Raw genomic sequence first — 12214 nt, forward strand, 5'->3', positions numbered from 1 at the left:
GGCCCCTGAACCTCCTACGCACTGCCTTGGAGTCATCTCCACACACACCCATGAAAAGAAAGAAAATAAACATCTAATGAGGTTAATAGGCTACCAATTGTGATTGTGATTTCAACTGCATTGACATGAAGCACTTGCTCTGTGCTAGGCCTACCCAGGACTCCCAGGATGAACACACGCCCCACTGCCAGCCTAAACAAAGGATCCACAAAAACTCTTTTATCAAATAACATCCGGGTCTGACCAAAGATCCCACGAAGTCCTGACTGCTCCGAGGCTGACTTCCTGGTTTCTGTTCCATCCCTTCATCCCCATCAGCTCTCAAACGTCCTCAGGCAGAGGGCTGAATGGTCAGTGAAAAGCCACCTGCACAGGCTCAATGGCTAGACGCTTGGAAGTTTCGCCCGAGATGGTTGTAAGGAATGAATTTAAACAGTCTTGACCTCAGATCTTATTCTGGATCAAAGCAATGTGCCAGGAATCTGGACTGTCCCTCTGTTCTGAAAAGGGGCGGGGGTGGGGGTGGGAAATCAGCCTAAATGTTTCTAACAAATCGAGACAAGAAGCGGCTTATGGGAATAGGTAGGACAGATCATTCATGTCAGACAGGTCAGAGCTTGACCTGGTTCAGTCTCTGGCACTCGCAGGGGTCACTACTGAGAACTAATAGATGAATTCAAAACTGCTTTCACGGACCAGAGCGATAACATAGCAGTTAGAAGTTTGTCTTGCACACGGCCAAGCCAGGTTCGACCCCAGCATCCCATATGGTTCCCTGAGTCTGCCAAGTATGATTTCTGAGCACAGAGCCAGCAGCAACCCCTGAGTACCACCAGATAGGACCCGAAACCAAAAACAAACAGCTTTCAAACTCACTTTCCAAGAGAACAGGTTTCTTTTTCTTTCTTTCTTTCTTTCTTTCTTTCTTTCTTTCTTTCTTTCTTTCTTTCTTTCTTTCTTTCTTTCTTTCTTTCTTTCTTTCTTTCTTTCTTTCTTTCTTTCTTTCTTTCTTTCTTTCTTTCTTTCTTTCTTCTTTCTTTCTCTCTTTCTTTTTCTTTCTTTCTTCTTTCTTTCTTTCTCTCTCTTTCTTCTTTCTTTCTTTCTTTCCTTCTTACTTACTTCCTTCCTTCCTTCCTTCCTTCCTTCCTTCCTTCCTTCCTTCCTTCCTTCCTTCCTTCCTTCCTTCCTTCCTTCCTTCCTTCCTTCCTTCCTTTCTTTTCCAGCCACACCTGGTGACATTCAGGGGTTACGCCTGGCTATGTGCTCAGAAATCGCTCCTGGCTTGGGGACCATCTGGGATGCCAGGCGATCGAACTGTGGTCTGTCCTAGGCTAGCGCACACAGGCAGATGTCCCATGATCAGGTTTTTTAATAATTCCCAACCATTTCAACTTACTTGGCGTGTTCCTTCTGACACCTACATTATTGTGTGCCCATCAATGCTTTCTTGAAATTATTTTTCACATAACTGCTGACCATTTAAATTATATACTTGTTTATGGGTCACATCTACTGTTGCTCAGGATTTACTCCTGGTTCTGTGCTCAGGGATCACTACTGGCAAAATTCAGGGATTATAAGGGGAACCATATCCCCAGGGGACCAGGGCAAGTACCTTATCTCTGTCTTCACACGCCCACCCTGCTGAAAATGCTACAAGACTCTCTGGGCTCTTCTGCCTTTCCTCCCACTTTGCCATATGGTCTTACTGGCCTTCTGTCTCTAAACATAGTCCTTGTCCTTGAACTTTTCCTGAACCCTCTCTAAACACAGTTCTCTGTCTTGGGAATCTGATTTCATTTCCAGAGCTAGTGTGCCTTTTAAATCGGAGGATTTAAAATCAGAGGAAGCGGGCTCGGAGAGATAGCACAGCAGCGTTTGCCTTGCAAGCAGCCAATGCAGGACCAAAGGTAGTTGGTTCAAATCCCGGTGTCCCATATGGTCCCCCCGTGCCTGCCAGGAGCTATTTCTGAGCAGACAGCCAGGAGTAACCCCTGAGCAATGCCGGGTGTGGCCCAAAAACCAAAAAATAAAAAAATAAAATAAAATCAGAGGAATCATAAGATTCCTCCTTTCAGGATAGTTCCCAAACTGTGTCGGAGACGTTGGCAACATGCCTAACATAAAATGATACCCCCTCTACTCTAAGAGTCGGGTTCCAGGTTCCATTATCCCTGTCTACTACCCACTTACATGGATACTATAGGCTAAACTCATCATTGCTCCATGTAAAGACTTGGCCAGTTCAGTTGACTGACTTTCAGTTCACTAGATAGCAATTTCAATGCCATGCAGATATTTTACAAAAAACAAATGCTCATATGCAGAGGCAATCTCATATTAATTTATTATATCTTATTTTAGGTGGCTGCTCTTATTCAAATGAAGTACCCAAAGTGGAGGTAATGGGGAACAGGGGGAAAGGGGCAAGGGAGAAGGAAATTAGAGAAAGTGGTTATCTTCACTGATGCAGAAATGACAGACTTCAGAAGAAAACTTGCAGCACATTCTGTCCTGAGATGTGAACCATTCCACTTGGCCTCCAGGACTGGGAATGAGAGATCAGGCCTGACCACAGGCGCTCTTTGCTCCTCTGAGGATCCCACGCCACGAGTTTGAAAGCAGAGTTCAGGGTCTGTCTGATCAGAAGCCTTAAACCAAGATGAATCATTCCGTCATAATGTGTCAGACTTCGGCAGTGTTTCAGGATTAAGGAGGAACCTTTGCAAACCTCCATCCAGAAACAAAGGCCTCACCGAGGACCCTTCATGGCACATTACACGCGTGGCCCCTCAGCAGAGCGCCAGAGAGAAGCAGCTGAGGACGCTGAGGCTCCTCTGAAAGGCCCCTGAGAAGCAGAAAATTGAAGATAGCTGGGGACAGAATAAATGAGAAGTTTCTCAAAACAAGCTTTAAACACAGGATATGCTTCCCTCTTTTCTTCCTTTTTGAGGAATGAATGTATGTGTGTGGTGAGGGAATGGGAATCCTTTAAAAATGTGATATAAACTTCTGTGGAAACGTTTAAGCTGTGTAGTTAAGCAAAACCAAGAAAAAAAAAAAAAGAAGAAAATCACCCCACGGGCTAGAGAGATAACACAGTGGCAGGGCATTTGCCTTGCAAGCAGCCAAGTCAGGACAAATGGTGGTTCGAATCTTGGCATCCCATATGATCCCCTATGCCTGCCAGGAACGATTTCTGAGAGCAGAGCCAGGAGTAACCCTGGGCGCTGCTGGTTGTGCCCCCCCCCCAAAAAGAAAGAAAATCATCGCAGTAATCCCCCAAAGAAAGTTACCATTGACTTCTTGAGCCATTTTCCTGTGTATTTAGACAGAATAATACATAATAAATATATAAATGATACATAATAAAGCATAATACACATTATTTTTCAACCTGAACCAATATACTTCTTGAAATTAATTACTTGTCAAATATTTTATATAGTCAAATATTTTAAATAGCCATTATTTTGTTTTGGGGCCACACCCGGTGGTGCTCAGGGGTTACTCCTGGCAGGCTAGGGAGGCCATATGGGATACCAGGGATTGAACCTGGGTTAGCTGTGTGCAAGGTAAATGCTCTCCCCGCTGTGATATCACTCCTGCCCTTTTATAGCCATTTTTTTTCTTGTCACATCTGGCGGAGCCCAGGGTTTTCTCTTGACTTTGTGCTCAGAAATCACTCCTGGCAGGCTTGGGAGGAGCATATGGGATGCCTGGAATCGAACCACCGTCACTCCTGAGTTGTCCGTGTGCAAGGCAAACACCCTACCACTGTGCTAATTCTCCAGCCCTATACAACTATTTTTAATGGGCACTATTTGGGCTGAGAGCTAGCAGCGGTTAAAGTTCTTGTCTTGCACACAGCTAACCTGGGTTTGATCTGTACTATAAATGGTCCCCCAAACACTGCCAATAGTGATCTGAGCATAGAGCCAGGAATAAGCCCTGAACATCTCTGGGTGTGTCCTACACACATACACACACACATGCACACACACACACACACACACACACACACACACACACGCACACACACAGCAGAATTATGAGAAATAAATTTCTGTTTATCACCTAGTTTGTGGCGCTTTGTTACAGCAGCCCAAGCAAAATAGAGGCTCTTTCCAATTTTTTCAATTAATGAACATCCTTTCATTTAACACTCTGGGCATAGGTCCAATTATTTTCTGGGAATTCATTTCTAAACACAAATTGTTGGGTCAAAGGATTAGTATCTGTTTTAGGCTTCTGACACATATTGTCCAGTTGCTCAGGCCAAGGGTGTGGTTTCCAGATATTCCCAAGGCCACTGTCAGGTGCCAGAGTTTTTCATGGTTTTTTTCTCTAGTAGAATATTTAAAAATTTTTCCATTAGAAACATATTGTGGGGTCGGAGTGACGGCACAGCGGTAGGATGTTTGCCTTGCATGCGGCTGACCCAGGATGGACCTGGTGTTGATTCTCGGAGTCCCCCAAGCCAGGAGCGATTTCTGAGCGCATAGCGAGGAGTAACCCCTGAACGTCACCAAATATGGCCCAAAAACCCAAAAAGAAAAAAAAACATATTGTCTTTACAATAACAAAATAGACTTTGTGCTGTTGTTATTGTAGGAGGCTGTGATCTCTCTCCTGCCCCGGAAGCAGTATCAAGGGCTATTCCCAGCTCTCTGCAGAACTTACTTGTGCTACAGGGAACCAGTTGTGATTCAGAGGTCGCCTACAGGCAGGGCTGGTGTCTTATCTGTTTTACTATCTTTTGGGCCCTCCTACTCATTAAAAAAATTATTATTAGTTTTTGTTTGTTTGTTTGTTTGTTTGGTTTTTGGGCCACACCCGGCGGTGCTCAGGGTACTCCTGGCTGTCTGCTCCGAAATAGCTCCTGGCAGGCACGGGGGACCATATGGGACACGGGGATTCGAACCAACCATCTTTGGTCCTGTATCGGCTGCTTGCAAGGCAAACGCCACTGTGCTATCTCTCCGGGCCCTATTATTATTATTTTTGCTTTTTTTGGCCACATATGGTGACACTCAGGGGTTACTCCTGGCTATGCGCTCAGAAATCGCTTCTGGCTTGGGGGACCATATGGGATGTGTGGGGAGCTGTGCATGCAACGCAAATGCTCTATTGCTGTGCCACTGCTCCAGCCCCCCAAATTTTAATTTAATAGGGCTTCCCCAAGCAGTGCTGGAAGGCCCACACTGAAGGGTGGGCCTGGAAGTTTGGGGTTTGCTCCTGGCAGCCTGGGGTCACCAGGACTGCACACAAGGTGAGGGAGGGTAAAGAGACAGTTATGGTAGAGGGCTCGATCATAAGGCCTTGCTCATACTTTTGAGTTCTCTCTCTCTCTCTCTCTCTCTCTCTCTCTCTCTCTCTCTCTCTCTCTCTCTCTCTCTCTCTTTCTCTCTCTCTTTTGATTATCAGATGAGGTAGAGAGAGAATATTAACTGTGTTTGCCATTATTGTTAATGCTTTCTTTTGTGGTGTTAGAGATCAAACCTAGTGTTTCAGTCATGCAAGGCATACACTCTGTCATTAAGCTACATCCTGTGTCCTGCATTCATTTTCTTATATGAAAGAGAGACATAAAAAATTTACATCTGGGGCCGGGCGGTGGCGCTGGAGGTAAGGTGCCTGCCTTGCCTGCGCCAGCCTAGGACGGACCGCGGTTCGATCCCCCGGCGTCCCATATGGTCCCCCAAGAAGCCAGGAGCAACTTCTGAGCGCATAGCCAGGAGTAACCCCTGAGCGTCACAGAGTGTGGCCCAAAAACCAAAAAAAAAAAAAAAAAATTTACGTCTGGACCAGAGTGATAGTACAGAGTGTTATTACATTTGTCTTGCACATGGCTGACTCAGGTTTGATCCCTAGCATTCCATATAGTTCCCCAAACTTGAAAGGAGTAATTTCTGAGCCTAGAGCTTAAATAACCCCTGAGAGCCACCTAGTATGGCCCAAAACCCAAAAATAAAAATTTACACTTTGGACTGAATTAAAATTAAATTTCCATGAAATAGTAGTTTGAATAAAAAGAACTGAAAGCGATATGGAAATTCCTCCAAAAATTGGAAATTGAGACTACGGCCATACCACCCTGAACGTGCCCGATCTCGTCTGATCTCGGAAGCTAAGCAGGGTCAGGCCTGGTTAGTACTTGGACAGGAGACAGCCTGGGAATACCGGGGTGCTGTAGGCTTAAAAAAACAATGGAAATTGAGCTCCCATACGATCTAGCTATACCTATATCCCTAGGAACACAAAAATACAATTCAAAAATCCCTTCTTCACACCTATATTCATTGCAGTACTATTTACAATAGCCAGATTCTGGAAACACTGAAAATGCCCTTCAACAGATAAATGGTTAAAGAAACTGTGGTACATATACACAATGGAATATTATGTAGCAGTCAGGAGAGAATAAGTCATGAAATTTTCCTAGACATGAATGTATATGGAATCTATTATGTTGAGTGAAATAAGCCAGAGGGAGAGAGATAGACACAGCATAGTCTCACTCATCTCTGGATTTTAAGAAAAATGAAAGACATTTATGCAATAATTCTCAGAGACAAAAGAGAGGCAGGCTGGACGACATGAAGCTCACCACAAAGAGTGATAAATGCAGTTAGAGAAATAACTACTTTGAGAACTATCATAACAATGTGAATGAATGAATGAGGGAAGTAGAAAGCCTGTCTAGGAGAGGGTGGGGTGGGGAGGAGGGGAGAATTGGGACATTAGTGATGGGAATGTTGCACTGGTGAAGGCGGGTATTTTTTACATGACTGAAACCCAACTACAATCATATTTGTAATCAAGATGTTTAAATAAATATATTTAAAAAAGAAAAGTAACAAAAAGAACTGAAAGCTTATAAGATAATGGGGAGATGATCGATAGACCAGAAAGAAATATTCTTAAAAGATGTATCTGACCAGGGAATGTTATTAAAAATATACAGAGTAGTCTTCAGTTTCAGCAAGAAGTAGTCCAGAGAGAGACAGAGAGTGAGAGAGTAGAGGATGTAGATATTTGCTTTCTAGTCAACCCCTGTTCAATCCCCATCACTAAATACTGCCAGAATTAATTCGAGCACAGAGTTTGGATTAAGCTCTGAACAGAACTAGGTGTGGCCCAAAAAAGAAAACCCAAACAAACCCCAAAACTCTATTTTAAGAAAGCAACCTGATTTTTTTTTTTTTTTTTTTGGTTTTTGGGCCACACCCTGTGACGCTCAGGGGTTACTCCTGGCTATGCGCTCAGAAGTTGCTCCTGGCTTGGGGGACCATATGGGACGCCGGGGGATCGAACCGCGGTCCATCCAACGCTAGCGAAGGCAAAGCAGGCACCTTACCTTTAGCGCCACCGCCCGGCCCCGCAACCTGATTTTTTAAATTAGTAAAAGACCTAGATACCCCACCAGAATCAATACATAGAAGGTAATCATGTATATAAAAAGATGATAGCATCATATTATATAGTACATTGAAAATTAAAACAGCAATGAGATACCACTAGACATCCATGAAAATGGTAAAACCCCAACACCAACATTATCAAGAACTATTTGCAACATTTTCTGCTAATGGGAATACAAAAGTACTAAACACTTGGGGAAATAATTTGGAAATTTCTTATAAATGAAACAATCTTGCTACATAATCCAGAATTATGCTTTACCTTACATGAACTGAAATTTTCATGGGAATCATCAAACTTGCATATGTTTACAGCAACTTTGTAAATAATCACTAATATTTGAAAGCAGCCAAGAGGTCAACAAAGGATAAATAAATGATCATCCATCCATACAACTGCATATGATTCAGCACTAAAAAGACATGAACTAAACCACAGAGATAGGACAGGGGTTAAGATACTTGCTTTGTACACAGCTGACTAGGTTCAATCACTGTTATATGGGGTATCTCAAGCATTTCCGGAAATGATCCTTGAACACAAAGCCAGAAATGAGCCCAGCTGGGTATAGCTCCAAACAAGACAAACTATCCAACCAAGAAAAGATATAAAAGATACTTGAAAAGAGACAGAAATTGAGAACAGATCTATAGAACTTAGCTTACCACAGCAGGAAAGAAAGGTTATGGGGAGATGGCACTTGGTAAAGGTGGAAGGGAAGGGGGCAGACATTCTGGGAGGATGTGATGTTGGAACATTTCATGGATGAAACTCCTTCTTTAACACTGTTGTAATCAAGGCACCTCAAATAAAATGAAAGCAAAAAAGCATATAAAGGAATTGAAAAATAGAAAAACAATGGGAAAATAAAAATAAAAGAATGCAAAAAAAATAAACAACGGGCCAGAGTCATATTCTAGTAGATAGAGCATTTGCCTTGAACATGAACAACTTGATCCCCAGCATTCCATATAGTCCCTTGAGCCCATCAGTAGTAATTCTAGGACTTAGAGCTAGGAGTAAACCCCTGAGTGCAGAATGTGGCTCCAAAATGGAAAAATAAATACTTTTTTTTTTTTTGGTTTTGTGGTCACACCCTGCAGTGCTCAGGGGTTACTCCTAGCTTCACGCTCAGAAATTGCTCCTGGCAGGCTCGGGGGACCATATGGGATGCTGGGATTTGAACCGATGACCTTCTGCATGAAAGGCAAACGCCTTACCTCTATGCTATCTCTATGGCCCCATAAATAAATTCTTAAGTGTATGTTACTAACTTTAAAAAAAAGAGGGGGGGGCAGAGAGATAGCATAAAGATGGGGCATTTGCCTTGCCAGGAGTGATTTCTGAGCACTGAGTAAGGAGTAATCCATGAGCGCCACTGAGTGTGAGCCAAAAACCAAAAAAATAATAACGAAAAGTAAAAGTAAGCTAAAAGTAGGGTACTGGAGTGATGCTGACCTGATTTTGATCCCTGGCACCCCATATGATACCCCAAGCCCTGCTAAGGTTAAATTTCAAAAGGCAAAAGAAAAAAGTCAACTGAAAGCTCAAGTCATAGTTATCCTGTTTCCACCAAAGGTTCACCGAAAAAACGTGCACCTCAATTTCCAGGTTATACACGTTTACAGGCATGTCTGTTCTTCTAGCTACCCACTTTTCACTCTGCCCGGCAACACACCTTAATGTTCTTTCCAACTCCCTTGTCACCTTTCCAGCTTGAAACCAACACTATCTTTCTTCAGGACCAGAAATAAATCAAGCAAATCTAACATCTACTATTTAAAAAAAAGAGAGAGAGAATTAAAAATAATTTTATTTAATTTTTAATTTTTTTAATGGGGAGGTAAAGAATATCCCACAGGGAATATTGTTGCGGTGCTGGGGACCAGTCCCAGCAACATTTAACGGGCAGTGCCAGCCTGCTGGCTCAGGGTCGGGCCAGCTGATGCAATATTGACACAGCTACCAGGTCTGCAGCCTGGGGCTGTCCCAGAATGTGGGTTGTAGGAGTGAGAAATGAGGTGCCTGAGATAGAACTGGAGGCCTGTGCGTACAAGCCTTGTGCTCCAACCATGAACTACCTCCCTGATCCTTTTATCTTCTATTTTGTTGTTTTTGTTTTAGGCTAGTGCAGGTCATCTAACCCAGGACATCACATAGGCAAGGCCGGTGTTCTTACCTCTTTGCCACAATTGTAAGTCATTTTAATGTAACAGGCCAAAATATCATTAGTTCTGCCTGCAACAGAGCATTTAAGATTTTTTTTTTCAAATAAAAATACAGTAGGGAGGACATTTACCTTGCTCACAGCCAACCTGGTTACATCTCCCAATACACCATATTTGATCATCAAGCACCACCAGGAATGACCCCAGAATGCAAAATCAAAGTGAACCCTGAGAGCCACCAGATATGAACCAAAACAATCAAACAAAGAAACAAACTAAAAACAGCAACAGCAATCAAAGTTATTGAGAGGACTGCAGGCATGACCAGGAGAGACAAGGCTAAGAGGACTGGTGAGGAAATACAGAGGCAAGAGGATATGGCACTCGCCTCAGACACAACTGACCCAGGTTCGACTCTGAGCCCCTCCAGGAGTGATTCTTGAGTACAGAGCTAGGAACAACCCATGGGCAAACAAGACAAAACAATAACTTGCTTATAACTCAGTGATTCCTTGGATTTTTCAGATGAGCCCACCTGAGAGCATGGCATTGTTCAAGTACAATCCAATCGAAAGCCCCTCAGCAGCTAGGATTAGGGAACAGTGTTTTCTCGTATGTGTAGGGTGGAGCAGTGTGTGTGTGTGTGTGTGTGTGTGTGTGTGTGTGTGTGTGTGTGTGTGTGTGTGTGTACATGAGCGAGAGAAACAGAGACTGAGACAAGATGGCAGGCACACTCAGATACAGAAAATAGAAATGATGACTGGAGTTCTGGAAACTCAAAGTTCAGGACTCCTGTGAACATCCAGAGATGCAGACTCCAAAGTTTACTAGACAAAGGTATAGAATTGGTGGGTCTAAAGAGGAACTTTCCATCTCTTGCCATTACAAGTTCCCTAAGATTCAGGAGTGTAGGCAGCTAATCTAACCACCGTTGCTTTAACCCTGCGATCATGCCCTCCCACACTGCTAGGACGGCAAGTTTTCTAGGTTTTGGCAACTCCTAGATGAAAATGTACATGAAATGGATGTTCTTCTGCTCAAGACATCCACAGGGGTCCTGAGCTTTGAGTTTCTTTAACTCCAGTCATCATTTCTATTTTCTTTCTTTTTGGGGGGGTTGGTCACACCCGGCAGCACTCAAGGGTTACTCATGGCTCTACTTGCTTCTGGCAGCTTCGGGGGACCATATGGGATGCTGGGGTTCAAACCACCATCCTCCATGCAAGGCAAACACCCTACCTCCATGCTATCTCTTCGGCCCCATCATTTCTATTTTCTAGATCTGAGTGTGCCCATCATCTTGTCTCTGACTCTCTTACACACACACACACACACACACACACACACACACACACACACACACAGCTCCCCACCTCCATTTCACACATAGGAGAAAACACTGTCCCCTAATCCTAGCTGCTGAGGGGCTTTGAGTGTTGGACCATACTTGAACAATGCCATGCTCCCAAATGGGGGCTTATCTGAAAAATGCAAGGTATAAAGCAAGTGCTTGTTTTGTCTGATTTAGCTAAAATATAATCTTAAAAACCTAAAAAGCCAGAAGTCATGGTTCGAATACACTTAATTAGTTGTGTTGTTTTTCTTTAATTGGTGGGGGGGGGGGGGACAGGTTCTATGCCAAGCACTGCTGCACTCAGATCTTACTTCTGGCTCTATGTTCAGGGATTGTTCACTGCTGGTGAGGCTTAGGGGATTTGTTTGAAATTTTAAAAGGAAAAGAAATTAGTTAATTAGTATGCTACTAACTCAATATTTTTAATTGAGAAGTTAACTGCTTGTTCTATTTATTCTCTGTGTGGGGGAGGAGTTTATTTACCTAGGCGAAAGGATAGTACAAATGAAGCCTTTAAGGTTGCTTCTGGATGAATATTGATTAAGACAGGTGCAAGAGCAGCTGGAAAGACAGCAGAGGGGGAAGGTCCTTGTCTTGCATGTGGCCAAACCCAACTTAATCTCTGATACCACACTTCCAGGAATGGATTCTGAACACAGAGCTTGGGGTAAGCCCCAAGCAAAGCTGTGTGTGGCCTAATTCTCACCCCTCTTTAAAAATCAAAGGTACAGGCAAGAATAAAGATTACAGGACACAAAATTATAGTTACTTTCAATAAAATTGGAAGCTTTTATACTGCTTCAATTGTATTTTAATCTCCCTCCTTTAAGTTATAGAATGCATATTAATTTGTATGATAATTAAAAGGATTATTTGTATTAAAATAGCCTTTTAAAATGATTTGAAACTGGAGGAAGGTAAGACATTTGCCTTGCATATATTGTCCCCCAAGCCTACCAGGAGTGATTACTGAGTACAGAGTCAGGAGTAACCCCTGAGTACTGCCAGGTGTGGCCCCACAAAACAAAAACTAAGTATTGGTGAGGAGCCAGAGTCATTATACAGTAAGTAGGGCATTAACCATGTACATAATCAACCTGGGTTTGATCCCCAATACCACATATGGTGCCCTCGTCCTTGCCAGGTATAATCTCTAAGCAAAAGCCTGGAGTAAGAACTAAGCACACACCCAAAATCAGGAATTATTAGTAAACCCCTTAAATTGATGAACCACTTTCTATTGTATACAGCCAGATTTTCAGATAGC

The 12214-nt window shown here is 43.1% G+C and overlaps 1 pseudogene; it reads left to right on the plus strand.

The window, feature by feature from the left end:
- The first annotated feature begins 6079 nt into the window (after nt 1-6079).
- Nucleotides 6080-6199, plus strand: LOC126010312 (uncharacterized; annotated as a pseudogene).
- The last annotated feature ends 6015 nt before the right edge of the window (nt 6200-12214 follow it).

This window comes from Suncus etruscus, chromosome 5 (genome assembly GCF_024139225.1).
Source record: "Suncus etruscus isolate mSunEtr1 chromosome 5, mSunEtr1.pri.cur, whole genome shotgun sequence".
Lineage (NCBI taxonomy): Eukaryota > Metazoa > Chordata > Mammalia > Eulipotyphla > Soricidae > Suncus > Suncus etruscus.